The following is a 21,705-nucleotide window of genomic DNA, read 5'->3' as shown; positions in this document are numbered from 1 at the left end:
AGTTTTACTCACTCTTTTTCAAAAAAAGGAAAATGGATAAAAGCTAAACATCAGGAATTATTAGACTCATCTAACCTACAATGAGATATCATCTCACACCGGTCAGATTGGCCATCATCAAAAACTCTAGAAATAATAAATGCTGGAGAGGGTGTGGAGAAAAGGGAACCCTCTTGCACTGCTGGTGGGAATGTAAATTGATACAGCCACTATGGAGAACAGTATGGAGGTTCCTTAAAAAACTACAAATAGAACTACCATACGACCCAGCAATATCACTACTGGGCATGTACCCTGAGAAAACCATAATTCAAAAAGAGTCATGTATGAAAATGTTCATTGAAGCGCTATTTACAATAGCCAGGATGTGGAAGCAACCTAAGTGTCCATCAACAGATGAATGGATAAAGAAGATGTGGCACATATATACAATGGAATATTACTCAGCCATAAAAAGAAATGAAACTGAGTTATTTGTAGTGATGTGGATGCACCTAGAGTCTGTCGTACAGAGTGAAGTAAGTCAGAAAGAGAAAACAAATACCATATGCTAACACATATATATGGGATCTAAGGAAAAAAAAGTCATGAAGAACCTCGGGCAAGACGGGAATAAAGACACAGACCTACTAGAGAATGGACTTGAGGATATGGGGATGAGGAAGGGTAAGCTGTGACAAAATGAGAGAGTGGCATGGACATATATACACTACTAAACGTAAAATCGATAGCTAGTGGGAAGCAGCCGCATAGCACAGGGAGATCAGCTCGGTGTTTTGTGACCACCTAGAGGGATGGGATAGGGAGGGTGGGATGGAGATACAAGAAGGAGGAGATATGGGAACATATGTATATGTATAACTGATTCACTTTGTTATAAAGCAGAAACTAACACACCATTGTAAAGCAATTATACTTCAATAAAGATGTTTAAAAAAAAGCTGTGGTACATATACACATGGAATACTACTCAGCCATAAAAAAGAATGAAATAATGCCATTTGCAGCAACATGGATGCAACAAGATATTATCATACAAAGTGAAGGAAGTCAGAAAGAGAAAGACAAATACCATAGGATATCACTTATATGTGGAATCTGAAGTATGACACACGGACTTCCCTGGTGGTACAGTGGTTAAGAAACCACCTGCCAATGCAGGGAACACGGGTTTGAGCCCTGGTCCAGAACGATACCACGTGCCGTGGAGCAACTAAGCCCGTGGGCCACAACTACTGAGCCTGGCTCTAGAGCCTGCAAGCCACAACTACTGAAGCCCGCATGCCTAGAGCCCATGCTTCGCAACAGGAGAATCCACTGCAATGAGAAGCCCATGCACTGCAACAAAGAGTAGCCCTCACTCACTGCAACTGGAGAAAGCCCACATGCAACAACAAAGACCCAACGCAGCCAAAAATAAATAAATAAATAAATTTATTTTAAAAATAATAGTAATAAAATAAAATATGACACAAATGTACCTATCTATGAAACCGAAACAAAATCAGGGACATAGAGAATAGCCTGGTGGTTGCCAAGGAGGAGGGGGTTTGGAGAGACTAGGAGTGGGAGTTTGGGATTAGCAGATGCAAACTGGTATATATAGAATGGATAAACAACAAGGTCCTACTGTGCAGCACATGGAACTATATTCAATATCTTGTGATAAACTATAATGGAAAAGAATATGAAAAAGAATATATATATATATATATATAACTGAGTCTCTTTGCTGTACACCAGTAATTAACACAACACTGTAATTCAAATATACTTCAATAAAAAATAAATTAAAAAAAAATTCTCTCACTCTGTTCATCCACTCTTCTCCCGAGTTCTTTGAACATCTTTACAATCATTACCTTGAGGTCTTTATCCAGTAGATTGCTTATCTCCACATCACTTAGTTCTTCTTCTGGGGTTTTGTCTTGTTCCTTCATTTGGAATTTATTTCTGTCTCATAAGTTTGCCAAATTTGCTATTCTTGTCTCCACGTGTTTGGAAACATTTCCCAACCTTAGAGAAGTGGCCTTTTGCAGGAGACGTCCTATGCATCCCAGCAGCACACTCCTCTAGTCGGCAGAGCTATATGCTCTAGTGGTGCCTCTTTGTGGGCTGTGTGTGGGCCCTTCTGTTGTGGTAGGCTAACTACTATGGGTAGTCTGGTAGGTGTGGCTGGTGCATGGTCTTGTTGGTTGCCAGGCCCTACTTTGTGCAGAGGCTGCTGCCTGCTGGTGGGTGGGGCTGGGTCACAAGGTGACTGTCTATGCAGCCCCAAAGGTTCCCAGGGCTAGTGCTGATCCACCAGTGAGTGAAACTGGGTCCCAGGAAGGGCGGCTGTGGGCATGAGGGTCCTGGATCTAATGTTGGCCTGCTGGTCGGCAGTGCCCAATCCTGACACAGCTGGTTGTGGAGTCTGGGGTGTCCCACAGTTGGTGTTGACCCACTGGTCAGTGTGGCTGAGGGTTCCAAGGTGTCTTGGAGCTGGTGTCAGCCTGTTCATTGGTGTGCCTGGGGCCCTGGGGGGTCCTGGTGGTGATGTCAGCCTGCAGATGGGCAGAGTCAAGTGCCCAGGTCTCTGGCTACAGGGCTGTGGGTGTCCTAGAGTTGACCTACTGGTGGGCAGGGCTGGGTCCCAATGGCGAGCAGTGGAGCCCCAGAAGTCTGTGGCTAGTGCTGGTGAACTGGTGGGCAGGGCCAGATCCTGGGCCCTCTGGGGCAGCTGTGGGCTCAGACAGTCTTAAGGCAGCAGGCCTGCTGGTGGGTGGGGCTGTGACCCTTCCTGACTAGCTGCTTAGCCTGAGGTTTCCCAGTACATGTGCAAACAGGCTGGTGGCTAAGGCTGGGTCCATGTGCTAATAAGCTAGACAGAGGACTCCAAAATGGCACTTGTCAGCACCAGTATCCTCATGGTAGAACAAGCTCCCCAAAATGGCTGCCTCTAGAGTCTATGTCCTCAGGGTGAGTTCCAGTTGTCTCCTGCCTCTCCAGGAGGCTCTCCAAGATCAGCAGGTGGGTTGACCTAGTATCCTTTCAAATTAGTACCTCTGCCCTGGGTCCCTGACCATGTGAGATTTTGTGTGTGTTCTTTAAGAGTAGATAATCTGTTTCCCAAAGCCCTCTGGTCTTCCAAACCAAACGTTCTGGGGCCTAGTCTTCATGGTGCAGGACCCCTGGGCTGGGACTCCTGATGTGGGGCTCAGACTCCTTGCTCCCTGGGGAGAACCTCTGCAATCATAATTATTCTCCCATTTGTGGGTCACCCACCCAGGGGTATGGGTCTTGACTATGCCACATCTCCATCCCTCCTACCTGTCTTGTTGTGGTTTCTTCTTCATGACTTTAGTTGTAGAAGATCTTTTCGCTAGGCTTCCAGTTTTTCTCATCAGTGGTTGCTCTGTAAATACTTGTAATTTTGGTGCACCTGTAGAAGGAGGTAAGCTCAGGGTCTTCTTACTGTGCCACCTTGGCCACTCCCAATTTTTGCACATTTATATTTTTAGAAGCTCTGAGTTCTGTTTGGGTATTTGGGCCTGCATGTGCCAGAAAGGTAACACAGATTGTTGGTGGCTGAGGAAATAATCCCTGGCTCCCACCTCCAAGAGTGGACACACAGCTTGACCCAAACTACCATGCACATAGGAACCTACACTTCCTTCCCTATTCACACTGTGTCACAATCATGCACACATAACATGCACTGACAAGCAATTCCATCCCTCTATGGGCATGATCACACCCCACCTGGAGGTTCACATGGTCTGTGATGAGATGAGGATCACTGGGAGGGACCTAGCAGGAGGAGTCCCAGCAGGAGACTCTTTGAAATTCTCAGACAGAGTGGTTGAGGGAACACAAGAGCACACCTCAGGCTCTCACAGAAATGGTGGGACTCCCATTCAGAGCTCTAGATAATTAAGCAGCCAAGTAATTTGTCAATAGGAAGGATGTTTTTCTGGGATAATGCCCACCACTCAACAGATGGGTAGGCCCCACCAGGTAGGAAGGACAGGCAGAGGGGTCAGGCTGTGGGCAACCTTGGATTTCTAGCTTTTACGTGAAAGACTGATATTTTTGCCTTTATCAGTCAGGCAGTCATTCAACAAACTTGTATGTAACACCAGATCCAAGATGACTAAAATCAGCCCCTGATCCCACTATAGCTACCATCCATAAAGCTGTTATTCCAAAATTAGGCACAAACATTTAATTTAAAATTAGATGTCATTTCTTTTCCAGAAAGTAGAGGAGTCTTGAAGGACTTCTGACCATGTGGGTAGGGGCAGAGTTTTCTGAGAAGTGGACTGGGGATAAGGAAAATGTTTTAAAGGAAATATAATGTAGGAAGAAGATGTGAGAAGACTAGGTAGAGGAGAGCTAGAAAGAGGGATATCCTCTGAAGCTCCACCCCTGTGCCCACTGCCCTCTCATGTGGAACAAGGGAACATGTTAGCTGAGAAAGCCACTACTTCAAGTTCTGGATGCCTGCTGTTTGGGGGTACCCACCTAAACTGCCCAGACCCCCCTTAGTGCGCCCATACCCCACCATATGCATTTTGTCTAGAGAAGTAGGGGGGTGGTTGGGAGGTGTGAGGGGGAAATATCAATAGAAACTTCTGCACCACTAGGCAGATAGGATCACATATCAGTCAGTGACTCTCCAGCTGAAGACACCAGGAGACCAAAAACTCTGACTTCTTCCCCAGAGGGAACAAGGAACAATTCACTGCTAGAGACAGAAGGGCAGCATCCTGCCTTATGAATTGTGGAAACTGTGAGTTCGGGTTCCACGTGTCCAATCCCAAGGGGAGACTTTCTCCCTGACCCCAAACGGCAGTTAGGCTAGCTAATGCCTCAACAGAATTTTAATATGATGGGTCTCCCTGAAAATAGCAACTGAACATGGCCCCTACTCTTTACATCCTAAACTTTCTCTTTCTGTATCTCTCCCTCCTAATTTTCATAAGGACAAAGGACAAGAAGCTGGAGCCACTCCACCCTTTACTCTACAGCCTGTTTGGACTAGCAAATTCCTAGCTAACATGGGCAGGGGAAGGAAGGAGGGAAGGCAGGAGAAATAAAAGGGAGTTCAGCTTTTTTGTCCCATGTAGAGCCTCCCTGATCCACCAGGGAACATCACCACCTCCAGTAACCATTGCATACCCACTGTGTGCCAGTCACCTGCTAGGTCTCCAGAAGACACTGTTCCTGTTGTGGAAGGGCTCACATTCTGGTTGGGGAAGAAAATATGCAAATGAGTAGGAACCCTAAGTGTGGCTGGTGCTGAGAGAGAAATAGGTGCAGGGCACAGGTGGGGATTCCAAAAGAAAGTCTGTCAACAAGGTGGGGGGCAGGAAGGAAGACTTCATTAAAAAGTGACTTTTGAGTGTTGCTAGATAAATGTTGCTTCCCTAATAAAAGCAACAGCAGGAACACAGGCACTGAAGGTGAAACACCCTGGTGCTTCTCTGGAAATGGCTGGAAAATAAGGGCTGAAGAGCCACTAGGGCAGGGAAAGAGAAAAAGACAGTAACGTGGGCAGATCTGCATATCATGAGAATTGACTTTCAGGAGAATGGATTGAGACTTCAGCAGTAGACCTGGAGAGAGATGAGGAGGCCTGATTTAGACAGAGAAAGAGGTATCAGCAAACGAGTTCAGAAGGCCCTCCTGGTACCTGCTCCAACTGAGCTAGGAACGAAGGGAGAGAAGGGAAAAGAAACCCAAAGTTCTTAGAGGCAGCGGCGGGGGGATAGATGTTGACAGGCACCCTTTCTTTTGCCACACTCTACCCAGCACATGCCTCCACCCATCTCTTACCGTGGGGGACAGTGACCATTGGGTTACTTCTCAAGATGTTCTCGGATGTTTGTCTTTACCTACCCCCTTACCTTGGACATTTATGGTTTGCCAAAGCAGAAGGAACTTGCCTGCAGGCACTTTCCACAATGACCTTTGCTTCCCAAAGTTAAGCACCTGAGCTGTTTATGGTTTATGTTGAGGGGGGCTGGAGGATAGGAGAAGGAAGGAGAACCCCAAAGGGGGACATAGGACTGAGGGAAAGTGGGCAATCATTTCTGTAATTTCCCTGAGCTGCAGTGCCCACACACTCAGCTGAGGAGCCTCAGAGGAGATGACTGTGAGGTCTGTTGCAGACTCCCAGTAGCACCAAAGATGTCTATGGCCCAGGAGTGGCAGGGCCAAGTGTTTGGAAACAGGAGGATGTCTCTGCAAAATACACAGCCTGCCAAAGACAAGGGGTCTCCCCTGATCTTGGAGCTGCATTAGCTAGACCCTAGGCCTTGGTATTACAGGAAGGGCTAAGCCCCCCAAAACAAAGGTCAATTTCTTGCCTGCCTGTGGAATGGGAGCTGGGGGCTGAAGAGACTAGGTCAACACAAATAAACAAAGTAATGCACTCTTTCTTGCACACACTGCTCTCCACTATCTGGGCAGTTTCTGGGTCTCAGAGGTCTGAGAGGACCAGCTGCACATGACACAGATGGAGGAAGGGGGCGGTGTGTATCTTACCCATCAGACTAATGGCCACTCCTGTGTCCCCAGGATGCTGGAGGGCTGGATGCTAGGAAGTAGGTGGCTTTCCAAGCTTTCACTTAAAAAATTGTTTATAGGGATTTCCCTGGTGGTCCAGTGGCTAAGACTCCCGTGTTCCCAATGCGGGGCAGGGAAGCCTGGTTTCGATCCCTGGTCAGGGAACTAGATCCCACATGCCACAACTAAGAGTTCGCATGCCCCAGCTAAAGACCCCCACATGCCGCAACTGAAAGATCCCGCATGCCGCAACTAAGACCCGGTGCAGCCAAATAAATAAATATATATATATATATATATATATATTTTTTTTTTTTTTTTTTTTTTTTTTTGTATTCGGGGCTCCCTGCTCCGCGGCACGTGGGATCCTCCCAGACCGGGACGCGAACCCGGTTCCCCTGCATCGGCAGGCGGACGCGCAACCACTGCGCCACCAGGGAAGCCCCAATAAATATATTTTTTAAATGTTTCTAGGACATGCAAAAATACTAAACACAAGAAGGAGAAGGCCACCGCTCTGGCCTGACACATCCCCAGCTGGTGAGGCTGTGCCGGACCACGGAGAGCCGCGCCTGCGCACTACAGACTCCGAAGCCAGGGCGACCTCGGGGAGGTGGGCGGGGCTGCCCGGGCATCCGGGTCCCTCACCCCGCCCCCGCTGCATGAATGAGAGGCCTGGCGCCCGCCCCTCCCCCTCCGGGCCCGCCCCTCGCCGGGGCGCCGCGGGCAGTCTGCCGCTGCCACCTCAGCCCTGCTCGGTGCCGACTGACGCCCGCCGCTCACCGCCCGGAGCTGACGGTCCCACCACGCTCGCCGCCGCCGCCGCTGTCGGCACGACAGAGTAAGTGAGCAAGCAAGGGCCGTCGCCCCGGGTTTGGGGCTTAACGGACGGGTCAGGTCCGGGTTCGGGGTGCTGAGGACACAGTGGGGCCCGCGCCAACCTCCCCCCCACACACTCCCGGCGCCTCGGCCGGGAGCTAGGAGGGATGGGACAGCTGCCCCAGGCCGGGAGGGGTGCGCAGGAGGGTCCGCCCCGAGCCGGAGGGTGAGTCCCGCACAAAGGGAGGCGCGGGGCTGTCACCGAGAGGTCACAGAGGGAATGTTCGCGGAGCCCCGAGCGCTCCGCTAACCCGTGCCTGGCGTCGGGTCCCCGGGCGTGGGAGGCGGCTGGGATGAGCAGGGAGGCAAGGACGAGGATGGCGAGAACGTCTGCCTCCCTGTTGGCGATGGGAATGCGCCTTGGGGGGCGCGGCGTGGCAGTGTTTTCCTGGTCCCCGTCTGCTCCTCCCCTTTCTTTGTGGCGTCTGTCCTGTGCCCGTTTGTCACTGTGTGTAAGCTATGGTCGGGGGTGAGACCTATCGCCTCGGCTTACTCGTTAATGAAAGTCAGGAGCTGGCCTCATATCTGTGAGTGGGGGGCGTGTGTGCTTCCACAGGCCGGAGAATTAAGGAGCCTCTTTTGTTTCGGGAGACCTAATGATGTGTGTGTCCCCTCTGAAATGAGAGAATCGGAGGTCATTTAAAGGGGTATGAGGAAAAGAGACATATTACTTCATCAGATCTTCACCCAGTTCTGCCTCTGACATTCTTTCAAACAGCATTTCTTTGTTTCTTTATGTAAAACCAGTGGGTTTTGTTAATTGAAAATATATGTCTATATCCTCAATATATCTGTAAATACAGAACACTTGGTTTTGGGGGTTTAGTTAATGGTCATATACTCTTATGTATGTACGTGAGAATACTCTAGTACATATAGAACACTGCTTTTTAGTTAATTGGTAATATGTCTGTATATTGATATACACATATACAGAAATACTCCGGTATCTCTAGGACACTGTTTTCTCAGCTCCTCAGTACAGGCAGATTTTGTTTCCTCCTGCCTCCCTGTGTAATAAGAAGGTGGTCCAGCAGGTTCTCTCCACCTCCTTGCTTTTTTTCCCCTTAATGCTTTGGCAAAGGGCTTTATAGCATATTACCCTGGCATGCGCCCTTGCTTTGATCTGAATTTTCCCTGTGTTCTGTTGTCTGGTTGTGCAGCCCAGCTCAATGGCTCCTCTTACAGGACTGCTGGAAAACAGATCACCTTTTATCGTCGTCATCCCCAGAGAGAGGAGGAAGCTCTGCAGGTTCCCACAGACTTTGGCTCTGTGGGACTGACTGCCTGACTTTGTTGTCTTGGTGAAGTTGTGAGGAGTCACAGTTGATGTGGACCAATTAAAAAGAAGCAACTGTAATAGCACCAGCTATTCCTTGCTGTTTCACTTGGAACTTTTTCTCTTTTAAACCAGATTTTATAAGTTTTAGAAGACAGTTGCATTTTCAGTTTCTTTTTTACACTTATAATTTTGCAGAGTGACAGGAAATTAGCTAAACTCTGTTACTATAAGAAACATACTTCCAAAATATATTTTTCTTATGATCTTTTGATTCAAAATAGCAACGGTAAAAAAAATTAAGAGGAGCTTATTAGAGGATATGAATAGTTGAATTGATTCAGTTTTAAGATTCTCTTTAAGATTATTTTTTAATCACATATATTTTAATTGCTAGTAGTTTTCAGTGCAAAATGAAAGCTAAACTAAGCAGTCTTCCATAGCATCTGTTTATGTCTATTCCGTCTGTTAAAAACATTTGCTTTTAATTTGAAGGGGAAATTTTCCATTTGGTTGGAACGGGATCCATTATTCTTGGTAAAAATCTTACCTTATGTTAACATGATCAAATTCTTTTTTTGTAAAAGTTAAAATTAATAAAAGTTGATTTTTCAATTTGGAGAAGTTTTGGTTTTATGATGTAAGATTTAAGTAAAATTTTAATGTAAATGAATTTAACTCAAAATAAGCTAACTTAAAAATGAGGGCTTCATTAACTACATTAAGTAGTGTTACTAATATTGAAGCAACCCCAATAATTTATGAACTGCCTGCATAAGTTTTTGGTTTTTTGTTTTTTTTTTTTTTTTTTTAGAAATCCCCTTAAAACAAATCATAAGGGGAAGTCGTAGATAAACAGAGTAGTGTAACCGGAATTATCACTGAAATAGGCTTGCATAGTGCCACAGTATTGTGGTACTTTAATTTTTCAAGAGCGACTTAGCTATTGTTTGTGTCAACAAAGGAAACTAAAAACATCCTGGCCTTGTTATTCAGCATTCTGTTAATCAAAATCTTTACCAACCCATAGTTTAGCATTTTTGTAGTATGATGATTGAAGAAAAATTCCAAAGTAATATCTATATTGTCAAAATAGGTTACATTATTTTAAATGCTGTTTTAGTAATAAATATAATCTTTATATTCATTAGAAATATTAATAGTTATGTTAGTGATGGTAATAGTATATATGATGACACTTTGTTACCTAAACTGGGATACATTATCCTCCCAGCATTTTCTATCTGTAATTGTTTTCCGGGAATTCCCTTGATGGTCCAATGGTTAGGACTCCGCACTTGCACTGCAGGGGGCACAGTTTCAATCCCTGGTTGGAGAACTAAGATCCTGCATGCAGCACGGCCAAAAAATAATAATAATAATAATGTTTTCTGTTTCAAATGGCAGTTTATTCTAAAATCAGTAATAAAGTAATGTCATTATAATGTATTAGCAGTTTTAACTATATGAAATTGCCATTTTTTAGATTGGGGAGTAGTCAAAAATCAGTGGTTTCATATGGTTCAATCACTTGGAACTCTTAGAAGTTCTTTCTGGTATTTACCTTTATATTTATTTCATTTTTAATGTTTAAACTGCTATTCCTTGATTTTCCACCTTTGGATATTATCTATGGAATTTTATTTTGGAAGTTGAGGACTTAGTTGTCCCACACAACCATCCTTCCATCCCCCACTCATACCTATACTTTATAGTTTCCAGTCAAGTCAGTATTCAGTATTTATATGACTGTGACAATGTACCTATAATTCACAGATGAGCCATGTAGGATACATATTACATTTTCTTTCTTGTACAACTTTTGTTTCTCCTGAGTTAAACAACTGCCACTTTTGTTTGTTTGTTTTTCATTTGCCTAGTTTTCTTTTTACCAGTCACAAAGTTATCCTCAAACTCTATGACAGAACCTATCATCTTTCAATATTTTCAGGTAATCTGTTTCATTTCTTTTTCCTAGCTGTTATATAGGACTTCCCTTTTTATCATATTGTGAATTCTCTTTGCTTTCCTCCTATGTTGGCTCCTTGATTTCCTGGATCCCGTGTCTTCCTTATTCTTTAGTAGCTTCCTGAGAAAGGGCATCTACAAACTCTGAAATTCATTCCTGAATTCAGAAGTTGCATATGTGAAAATGTCCTCATTTTACCGTCACGCTTGAATGCTGGTTTCTCTGGATATTGAATTCTAGATCGAAAATTATTGTCCCTCTTTTGAAGGCTTCTAGTGTTACTATTGAGAAGTGCAATGCCATTCTAATCCCCATTTCCCTTTTTCCTCCCACTCTGGAAGACTTTAGGATCTTCTGTTTATCCCTGGTGTTCTGACATTTCATGGTGTTCCTCGAAACATCTTTTTCTTTCCTTTTGCTCGTAAGGGCAGATAATATTTTCTCCAAATACCTATATATATGTACACACAGACATACACACCATCTCACCCAATATACTATTATTTATGGTGTTGACATGCCTCCATCAAGAGATGTGGTCTTTGTTTCCTCTCCTTGAACCTGTGCAGGCATAAATGCTCCCCAGGATGTTTTGGGTCTTGAGCCAACATCATGGTTTAGGAGTACAGTTGGATGATCAAAAGCAACCACCTTGAGGGGGTGTTTTAATTTTTGTTTTTTACTTTTAAATGGAATCATCAGTTTACTTTTAACTGGAAATATCAGTTAACACCAGAGAAAGTTTCTTCCAGCATTGAAATGTAATCACCTCTGGAATCTACACAACCATCAGTTACATTTTTTAAAAAATCTACTTTAGGAAGTGACAGAACTATTTATGACCAAAAAGAAACAATCTATAAGCTTCATGATTAAATACATCATGACTAAAGACAAATACATTATTGGCAAGAATTTCTGTGATAAGAAGATGGAGGCAAATGGAGTTACATAGACCATGGCTTGTTTGGACATTGTCAGTGACTTAGTGTTTATCTCATGGATACACATTTTTAAATATTTTTTTACCCATGAATTTTTTTCTATTTACAGCTGCTTTATTCCTCATCTAGCTTTCCCATAGGTGCACATAAGTGGTTGAATATTTCTAGAGAACTTCAGATTCATGACCAAAAATCTGTAGTAGACTCTCATCACTGCCCCAAAAAGCTACCAGATTCTTAATAAGATCTTTTTGCCTATAATTATTTAATGTCTCCCCAGTCTTTAAACTCATGAGCAGCCGACCCCTCCCCATCCTGGTAAGCAGGCCGCATACTTCACTGAGGGTTTAGAAGTTATCAGACAGATACCCCTCATCCTCCCTTCACCAAATCTATAAATAGACCTTCCTTAGGATCCCTGTTTTCTTGCTGTCAGAGGCCAACTTGCCTCCCCACCATATTCCGCCTCATAGCTAGTCAAGAGCTTGACTTCTGCATTTGTGCCCTCTATCACATCCTCAACAACTTTCCAGGGCACCACCCATGTCAGCATACATACATGCTCTGATATTGCCCATCTTTAAAAACAGAACAAAAAATTACAACAAAACAACTTTCCCCTGACCTTATATCCATATCGTTCTGTTTACCTTCATGGTTAAATGTTTCAAAAGAGTAGTCTACATTTCCTCCCTATCTCTTCTGTACTATGTATCACTGTCTGAAATTCTGTTGTTGACTGAATATTTTTGTCTCTTGCCTACCCCCCCCCCGCCCCCACCACCCTGCACTGGAAAGTCGGCTCCAGGAAAGCAGGGAACTCATCTATCCTGTTTACCACTCTGTTCCTAGGACAGCAATTGACACAAGTACCTACTCAATATATGGGCAAAAAAGGCATAACTGATATTTTTAACCTGGTAGAATAGCTCTTTTTAAAAATTTCTAAAAAGAAAATCAATTTTCATTTATTTTTTAAATTATTCTCTACTTTTTGCTACACTTGAAAGCTGAAAAATTATAAAGACTGTATTAATGATTGAATTTTACCTATGTTACATTACATTTCATTCTTTCACAAGTATAATTTAACATTGGCAGTCTTGCACCTGGATTTTGCAGTCAGACTGATTGGAGTTGAATTCTAGCTCTTTCACTTTTTGCCATGTGACCTTGGGCAGGTTTCCTAACCTCTCTGTTTCCTCATCTGCAAGGTGGAAATACGAATAGCACCCACCTCATATGTTGGTTGTGTGTGTCAAATTAGATAACATGTAAAATGCTAAACTCAGTACTTGTCATGGCGGTTAATGCAATGAAAAATAATTATAGTTATTGTTTGTATACCCTTCTCTGGTTTCTAATATTTGATCTGACTTGGTCACTATAATATTTTTGTTTGAAGTACTTATATCTCCTAGAGTATATTGGCTATGAATGTGACTCTCCTGTTTTTAGTTTTGTGGGCTTTTTCTGATTCCTTGCCTCTCTATTCCCCAGATTACCCCACATGATAGGTGATCTGCAGTTGACAGATGAGCACCCTATAGCACTTCCCAGCAGTTTGGTTTTGAGAAATCATTTTGGTCACTTGATAAAATATTTTTATTTCAAGCCAAGTTCTGTTCTTTGTTTATTTGGCCTGCCCAGAGATAAGGCTCCTTCTGCATGTTAATTCATGTTATTCCTCATTAAGTTTTCTTATTTCTGGAAATGGAGCTTTTAAAACACCCAGTACGTCATCAACAGACTTTTTTAGAGTAGCCATAAGATACTGTTCTTTTCACTTACTAGCTAAATAATATATGTAGCAATATAAAATATATTTTATGTATAAATATATGTAGCAATACAAAAGAAGATAATATATGTAGCAATACAAAATCCACTCTAAGGGCCACATTGAGGGATAAAGACAGGCTCTGTAGAAGTTCGAAGTAGGGAGAGTTGTGTCCAGCCAGCCTTAAGTGATTCTTAAAAGTTTTCTGCGTGTTCAATTATCTATACCCCTTATTATCTGTCTTGATTTTTAATTTTAGAAATTGTTTCTTAAAGTAATTGACTTAGCAGTTACTCTGCCCCTTTCTTTTCTTATCTGGGTAGGCAGTGGAGACTCCTCCCATTATCTGAGCATTTCAGACATCAGAGTGTAGTGTTGGGTAAATTTAGGATTCAAAAAGAATGCCAGATGGTTTGAAAAGAATTGTGAGCACTCCAACTAGTGCAGTCCGTTGAAAGCCAGCTGGCTGAGCCTTGTCTGCTGTGGAGGTGGGAATCAGACACTTTCTTCCACGCCAGCTGGCCTAGGAACAACTGACCAGTGGCCTTACTTTTGGTTGGCCATGCCTGGGAAAGCCAGCCCGGGCCCTGCACCCCACGTAAGGACAGTATGACACCAGACAGTTGCTCTGCACCTCCATGGTGCTTGAGTTGGAACAAGCCTGAATGGCAAGGAAAGGAAGCTACTTTTTAGATAGCATTACAAGTGAACCTCATGTTAAGTTGTGATTTTGCTCTGAAAAAGTGTAATGCAACTTGAATTTTTATGGATTCAGTGCTGTTAGGTGTATTAGTGTTGCTTACTACTATAGTAACTATAGTGAATGTTTTTATATTATAAATAACTTCCAGTTTACCTGCTTTCAGTTGTTCTTGTTTTCATTTATTGACTCTTCTTGAAGTGAGGTTTCCCTCTTCTTTTCATTTTCTTCTTCTTCTAAAGTTTTAGTCATTTGGATTAGTACAAATTTTCATCTTGTCGTAAGCTTGGTCCTATAAACCATAGGCTTCTGTAGAACGTTAATTATGTGTGTTGTCTTAAAATCTGTGTCTCATTTTGTCTGTTATTTATGTTTTCCTAACTAAATGGGTGTTTGTATCAGATACAGTTCTTCTTTAGCAAACTTAATGTCATAATGTTTAACTGAGAACAAAAGAAGTACAAATATGGCACTGCAAGTATAATGAGCATTCAGTTCATTTGATGACAGTGTTAATAACTTCACCAACAGTCTATTAGTATGCTTTATGTTATCTTAAAATATTTTTTTATTTGGAGATTGAATGGTGCTGCAATACCTGTCTGTTAACTTCATCTAGGCAAACCAAAAAATTATAAATTACCTGTGTCTCTTTATTGTTCTCTCCCAATTCTGAGCATGAAAAATTTTGCTCAGTGGTATAAACTTGAAATATCCAAATAGGCTCTTCATCTTGGACTAAAAGAAAGAGTTTGGCAAATAATGAAACATTGAAGTATGAGCTAATATAGTTTATGGAAAATTGGTGGGAAGGTAAATCAACGGTGTTGGCTTTCATTCTTTTCCTTTAGTGCAAAAGAAATTGCAAAACTTCTTCAGAGATATGTTGGAAATCTCATGCCTTGCTATAATTAAATAAAAATTTTTACTTAAACTTATTGATTGTCCCTGTAAACAGTCCAGAGGAAATTTTGTGGTAGTGAAAGATTTTTTTTGTATCATAGAACAGAGTATCAATAGCCAGGGGAAATATTGTACCCAGAAAATCATCTTTCACTAACCTATAGTAAAAACCTTTTATGTCAGTATCTTTAAATGCACTGCTTATTTACTCCTTACAGCAACCCTCAAAGGGTTATTTATGGATGATAAAACAAATGGTCAAAGAAGTAACCTGTTTGGGTTCACAAGGTCAGGAGCCAGGTTTAGAACCCAGGCCTTCATTCTCCAACCCACCAGTGTCTCAGTTGATATTGTCAACTTTCACAAGCTCTTTACTATTCAGATGCTATCCTGCAATGGCACTTTTGGAAGACTTTTTTTTTTAGGCCGCACCAAGCAGCTTATGGGATCTTAGTTCCCCGACCAGGATTGAACCTGGGCCACGGCAGTGAAAGCGCCGAGTCCACTGGACTGCCAGGCAGTTCCCTGGAACACTATTGAAAGGAAATTGAGACCTTTGCAGAAAATGGCTAGAGAATAAGGGGAGATTTGGGGAGCATATATATTTTTTATTTCTTCTGATATTCTTGAAGTAATTAACCATTGCTGAACTACTGCAGTAAATAAAAGTGAGGTAAATAAAAATGACTTGTTAGAATGGGGCAAAGGGGCTGCCTAGTTTTCTAGCATTGCTGTAACAAATTACCACATAATTTATGGCCTGAAACAGTAGAAATTTATTCTCTCACAGTTCTGGAGGCCAGAAGTCTGAAATCAGAGTGTCAGCAGAGCTGCTGCACTCCCTCCAAAAACTAGGAGACAATCCTTCCTTGCTCCTTCCAGCTTTTGGTGGCTCCACACATTCCTTGGCTTTTGGCTGTATAACTCCAATCTCTGCTTCCATGTTCACATGGTCTTCTCTTCTTTCTCTCTCTTATAAAGACACTGTCATTGGGTTTAGGGTCCACCTGGATAATCCAAAGCTCACAGCACTCAGTTCAAAATGCAGCTGTGAATTCTGTTTTCTGTGTTTGTTTTCTCTATTTCAGTTCACTACCACCATCTATTTAGAACTCCAGAATTATATAAAAGCATGACACAGTTCTGAGGAGAGGAAACAGACAGTTGCATTCCTAAAAGTTTTTTTTAATGTATCCTGTAAAACTGCTTGTTCTTTGCCATGGGTTTTCAGTAGTATAAGCTACCTCAGGAATAAAACTTTATATTTCATAGCTGTCTGACTGTCTTAATCTGTTCTGGCTGCTATAACAAAATACCATAGGCTGGGTATCTTACAAACAGAAATTTCTTGTAGTTCTGGAGGCTGGGAAATCCAAGATCAGGGTGGCAGCATGTTCAGTGTCTGGGGAGGGCCGACTTGCTGGTGCATAGCCGGTACTTTTCACTGTCTTTTTGCTATGTCCTCCCATGGTGGAAGGGGTGAGGAAGCTATCTGGGGTCCTTTTTATTGGGGCCACTTGTATAAGGGTACTAATCCCATTCATGAGGGTGACACCTTCATCACTTAATCACTTCTAGATACCATCGCATTGGGGATTTGGTTTCAGTATGTGAATTTGGGGAGGACATGTGTCATATAGCACAGTCGATAGCACTAACCATATAAAAAGGGAAAATTTATGTTTTCCGTATAGCTCATTCGATTTCTAAATAAGCAACTGCCACGTAAATTTTTTTCATTGATACATTTATTTTCTACCCAAGATTAATATTACTTAATAGATTTACCTGTACTGTTTTTCAGGGTTCTCTGCTAGTGAGATTCTTCTTTTTAATTTTTTTTTATTATAGGAAATTGTAAATACACTCAAAAGTAGAGAAATAGTACAACATACGCACATATGCCCATCACTCAGATTCTACTGTTATCAAGATTTTGCCACATTTGTTTCATTTATCCTTTTTTCTTTTACCTTTTTTGCTGAGGTATTTTAAAGCAAATCCGAGACATTTTTGTACATGTTTCCTGACATACTTCTATACGCATCTTTTAAAAATAAGGATGTTGTCTTACAGAACCAAAATGCTATTCTCATACCTAATAAAATTAACACTTACTCCTTGGTATCATCTAATAACTAGACCCTATTCATGTTTGCCCAGTTGTCTCAAGGATATCTTTTTCAGAGAAGGCTTGTTCACACCAGGATTCAGAGTCCACAGATCACATTTGGTCATTTTGTCTCTCATGCCTATTTTGATCTAGGGTAGTTCCTCCTCCCTCCCTCTCTCTCCACTTTTTTTTGTGTGTCGTGGACTAGTTACAGGAACTAGGTCAGTTGTCCTGTGGAACTTCTCGCATTTGGGATTTTTCACTTAAATCGCAGTGTCAGTTTGTTGCTCTGTTCCCTGTATTTCCTACAAATGGAAGTTAGCTCTAGAGGCTTGATTAAAACAGATTTAAGTTTTTTTGGCAAGAAATGCTTAGGAGATGCTTAATATTGCATCACATCCAGAGGCGTGCTGTGTCTGGCTACCCTACTTCTAGTGATGCTAAAAGACGCCATTGATGATCATGTCAGCATTCTTTGTGGCAAAATGGTGATTTTCTAATCCTGTCCTCTCTTCCACATTTATTAGCAGGAGTTCTGTAAAGAAGACCTTTATCTCATCAACTAAGACTGTTTGGGGTTATTCTGAAATACATTTTGTTTGAGAGACTGCCAAGTAATCTTACACTGTTATGCTCTTGAAAAAAGATAATGAGTTTGAATCAGAATAAAAGGAATTGTGTTAATCTTTTGTTTTAGTGAGTGTTACAATGAAATTGAGTACTGTAGTAAAATGTGAATGATTGTTTTCCTTTTACAATTGAGAATGTACACTCTAATTGCTCTGAACGTTAAAGGTAGAGGTAAATGAAAGTCTTTTATAAATTAGAATCAAGCAGTGGGGAGGAAAGAGTACTAACTATATTAGAATTTAAAAATTGGAAGGGAATATAGCCAATTTTTTGTAATAACTATAAATGGAATGTTAACCTTTAAAAATTATGAATCGGGACTTCCCTGGTGGTCCAGTGATTAAGAATCCACCTTCCAATTCAGGGGACGTGAGTTCGATCCCTGGTCAGGGAACTAAGATCCCCCATGCCATGGGGCAACTAAGCCCACGTGCTCTGGAGCCCACGTGCCACAGCTAGAGAGCCTATATGCTGCAACTACTGAGCCCGTGCACTCTGGAGCCCATACGCCACAACTAGAGAGCCCACACGCCACAGTTACTGAGCCCGTGTGCTCTGGAGCCTATGAGCCAAAACTAGAGAGCCTGCACACCGCAACTACTGAGCCCACGTGCTCTGGAGCCCATGTGCCGTAACTAGAGAGACGCCCACGCGCCACAATGAAAGATCCCACATGCTGCAACGAAGATCTCGCATGCTGCAACTAAGACTCAATGCAGCCAAATAAATAAATAAACATTTTTAAAAATTAAAAAAATAAAAATTATGAATCACTATATTGTATACTGTAACTTATACAATATTGTACACCAACTATACTTCAATTTTTTAACTAATTAATTAATTTTTTAAAAATTGGGAGATTTCCAGAGCCAGTATGACCCAGGCCCTGAATGTCTAATCCATTCACTCTTCTTAGACTGGGCTTTTCACATATGTATATCCCTAACATATTGTCAGTTTTTTTGTGAAATTGTGTGTAGACTAAAGAAATCAAGGTTATGTATTATAGAATTAATTATTAAATACCTTAAAAGACAGGGAGAATTCTTCACTGAATATCATTCTTTTACTTTAAATTGTACTTTATGGGAAAAAAATCCTTTGATCACCATTTCTCATAATACCTCTTGTTTAACCTCATGTCTTCACATTCTTATTCAGTAAAATTACTGAATAAAGTAATACGAATATAAAGCCCTACTTATTTTTCCAGCTCCATTTTACCTTAAGCATGTTGTTTTTATTTATCTCCTGAATCTGTGTATTCTGGGGAAAGTAACCTTGATATCAAACGAAAGTTAAACAGGTCAGTGTTCTTAGCTTAGTGACCATCTCTAGAGAGCCTCTAATTGTATTTGAGAAGACCATTAAACGTATGTGCTATTATGGTTTCTCCATAGGCAAAATCTTGCTATGATTATGCTGTTAATTTTAAAATAATAATACTGTGGGTCTTTTCTGAAAGATAAAGAATGCCTTTATAAAGGGATGCCTCAAAAGACCATAGATAAGATCAATATACTTATTTTTAGTCTGTTGAGCTGATTATTCCCTATCAGGACTCTAAAATGGTTTTAGTGCTGAAAACTACGTTTTCCTACCTACTGAATTAAAACAGATGCTTGTGGAACACCTACTCTATGCAAGTCATTTTGCTAGGTGCTGAGTAGTAGGGTTCATTTCACTATTCAGATAAAGAAGATAGGAAGTACGTACTTCTTCCACACCCATTTATGATAAAAACTCTCCAGAAAGTGGGCGTAGAGGGAACCTACCTCAGCATAATAAAGCCCATATATGACAAACCCACGGCTAACATCATTCTCAACAGTGAAAAGCTGAAGGCATTCCCTCTAGGATCAGGAACAAGACAAGGATGCCCACTGTCACCACTTTATTTATTTATTTATTTATTTATTTATTTATTTATTTATTTATTTTTGGGGTGTGTCGGGTCTTAGTTGCTGCACGCGGGATCTTTCGTTGCAGCAGGGGGCTTTTCTCTAGTTGTGGTGTGCGGACTCCAGAGTGCACCAGCTCAGTAGTTGTGGCATGCGGACTTCTCTAGTTGTGGTGCATGGGCTCTGTAATTGTGGCACGCGGGCTCTCTAGTTGTGGTGCAGGGGCTCACTTGCAGCACGTGGACTTAGTTGCCCCGTGGCATGTGGTAGGGAGTAGTAGTTCCCCGGCCAGGGATCAAACCTGTGTCCCCTGCATTGGAAGGCAGATTATTAACCACTGGACCACCAGGGAAGTCACCACTGTCGCCACTTTTATTCAAGGTAGTTTTGGAAGTCCTAGCCACAGTCATCAGAGAATAAAAAGAAAGACAAAGAATCCAAATTGGAAAGGAAGGAGTAAAACTGCCACTGTTCACAGATGAAATGATACTATACATAGAAAATCCTATAAGATGCTACCAGAAAACTACTAGAGCTCATCAATGAATTCGGTGAAGTTGCAGGATACAAAATTAATACACAGAAATCTCTTGTATTCCTATACACTAACAACAAAAGATCAGAAAGAGAAATTAAGGAAACAATCCCACTTCCCATCACATCAAAAAGGATAAAACACCTAGGAATAAACCTACCTAAGGAGACAAAAAACCTGTACTCTGAAAACTATAAGATGATGATGAAAGAAGCCAAAGATGACACAAACAGATGGAAAGACATACAATGTTCTTTGATTGGAAGAATCAATATTGTCAAAATGACTGTACTACCCAAAGCAATCTACAGATTCACTGCAATACCTGTCAAATTACCAATGGCATTTTTCACAGAACTAGAACAAAAAATCATTTAATTTGTGTGGAAACACAAAAGACCTCGAACAGCCAAAGCAATCCTGAGAAAGAACAACGTAGCTGGAGGAATCACACTCCCTGACTTCAGACTATACTACAAAGCTACAGTCATCAAAACACTATGGTACTGATGCAAGGACAGAAATACAGATCAATGGAACAGGATAGAGAGCCCAGAAATAAACCCATGCGCCTATGGTCACTTAATCTACAACAAAGAAGGCAAGAATATACAATGGAGAAAAGACAGTCTCTTCAATAAGTGATGCTGGGAAAACTGTACAGCTACATGTAAAAGAATGAAATTAGAACATTCCCTAACACCATACACAAAAATAAACTCAAAATGGATTAAAGACCTATGTGTAAGGCTGGACACTCTAAAACTCTTAGAGGAAAACATAGGCAGAACACTCTTTGACATAAATGGGAGCAATGTCTTCTTTGACCCCCCTCCTAGAGTAATGAAAGTAAAAACAAAAATAAACAAATGGGACCTAATTAAACTTAAAAGCTTTTGCACAGCAAAGGAAACCATAAACAAATGAAAAGACAGTTCACAGAATGGGAGAAAATATTTGCAAAGTGATCAACAAGGGATTAATCTCCAGAATATACAAACAGCTCATGCAGCTCTATATCAAATAAACAAACAACCCAATAAAAAAATGGGCAGAAGATCTAAACAGGCATTTCTCCAAAGAAGACATACAAAGGCCAAAAAGCACATGAAAAGATGCTCAACACCACTAATTATCAGAGAAATGCAAATCAAAACTACAATGAGGTATCACCTCACACCAGTCAGAATGGCCATCATCAAAAAGTCTACAAACAAATGCTGGAGAGGGTGTGGTGAAAAGACAACCCTCCTCCACTGTTGATAGCGATATAAATTGGTACAACCAGTATGGATAACAGTATGGAGGTTCCTTAAAAAGCTAAAAACAGAACTACCGTATGATCCTGCAATCCCATTCCTGGGCATATATCTGGAGAAAGCCATAATTTGAAAAGATACATGCACCCCAGTGTTCATTGCAGCACTAAATACAATAGCCAAGACATGGAAGCAATCTAAATGTCCATCGACAGAGGAATGGATAAAGAAGATGTAGTACATATATACAGTGGAATA

General features: G+C 41.6%; 1 protein-coding gene and 1 long non-coding RNA gene across 9 annotated transcripts in view; one reads left to right on the top strand and one right to left on the bottom strand.

The window, feature by feature from the left end:
* Nucleotides 1–3,363, bottom strand: part of LOC129392782 (uncharacterized) — a 19,587-nt gene extending 16,224 nt beyond the window's left edge. The window contains exon 1 of the long non-coding RNA XR_008619347.1: nt 3,313–3,363. This is a non-coding gene — a long non-coding RNA (uncharacterized lncRNA). The remainder of the gene's footprint in view (nt 1–3,312) is intronic.
* Nucleotides 3,364–7,261: 3,898 nt separating this feature from the next.
* Nucleotides 7,262–21,705, top strand: part of RNF24 (ring finger protein 24) — a 170,763-nt gene continuing 156,319 nt past the window's right edge. For all 8 annotated transcript variants that reach the window (XM_028499607.2, XM_055089894.1, XM_055089892.1 and 5 more), the window contains exon 1: nt 7,262–7,393. The gene's annotated coding sequence lies outside the window, so the exon portion shown is untranslated. The remainder of the gene's footprint in view (nt 7,394–21,705) is intronic.

This window comes from Physeter macrocephalus, chromosome 14 (assembly GCF_002837175.3).
Source record: "Physeter macrocephalus isolate SW-GA chromosome 14, ASM283717v5, whole genome shotgun sequence".
Classification (NCBI taxonomy): Eukaryota; Metazoa; Chordata; class Mammalia; order Artiodactyla; family Physeteridae; genus Physeter; species Physeter macrocephalus.
This window is presented reverse-complemented; position numbering and strand designations above follow the sequence as displayed.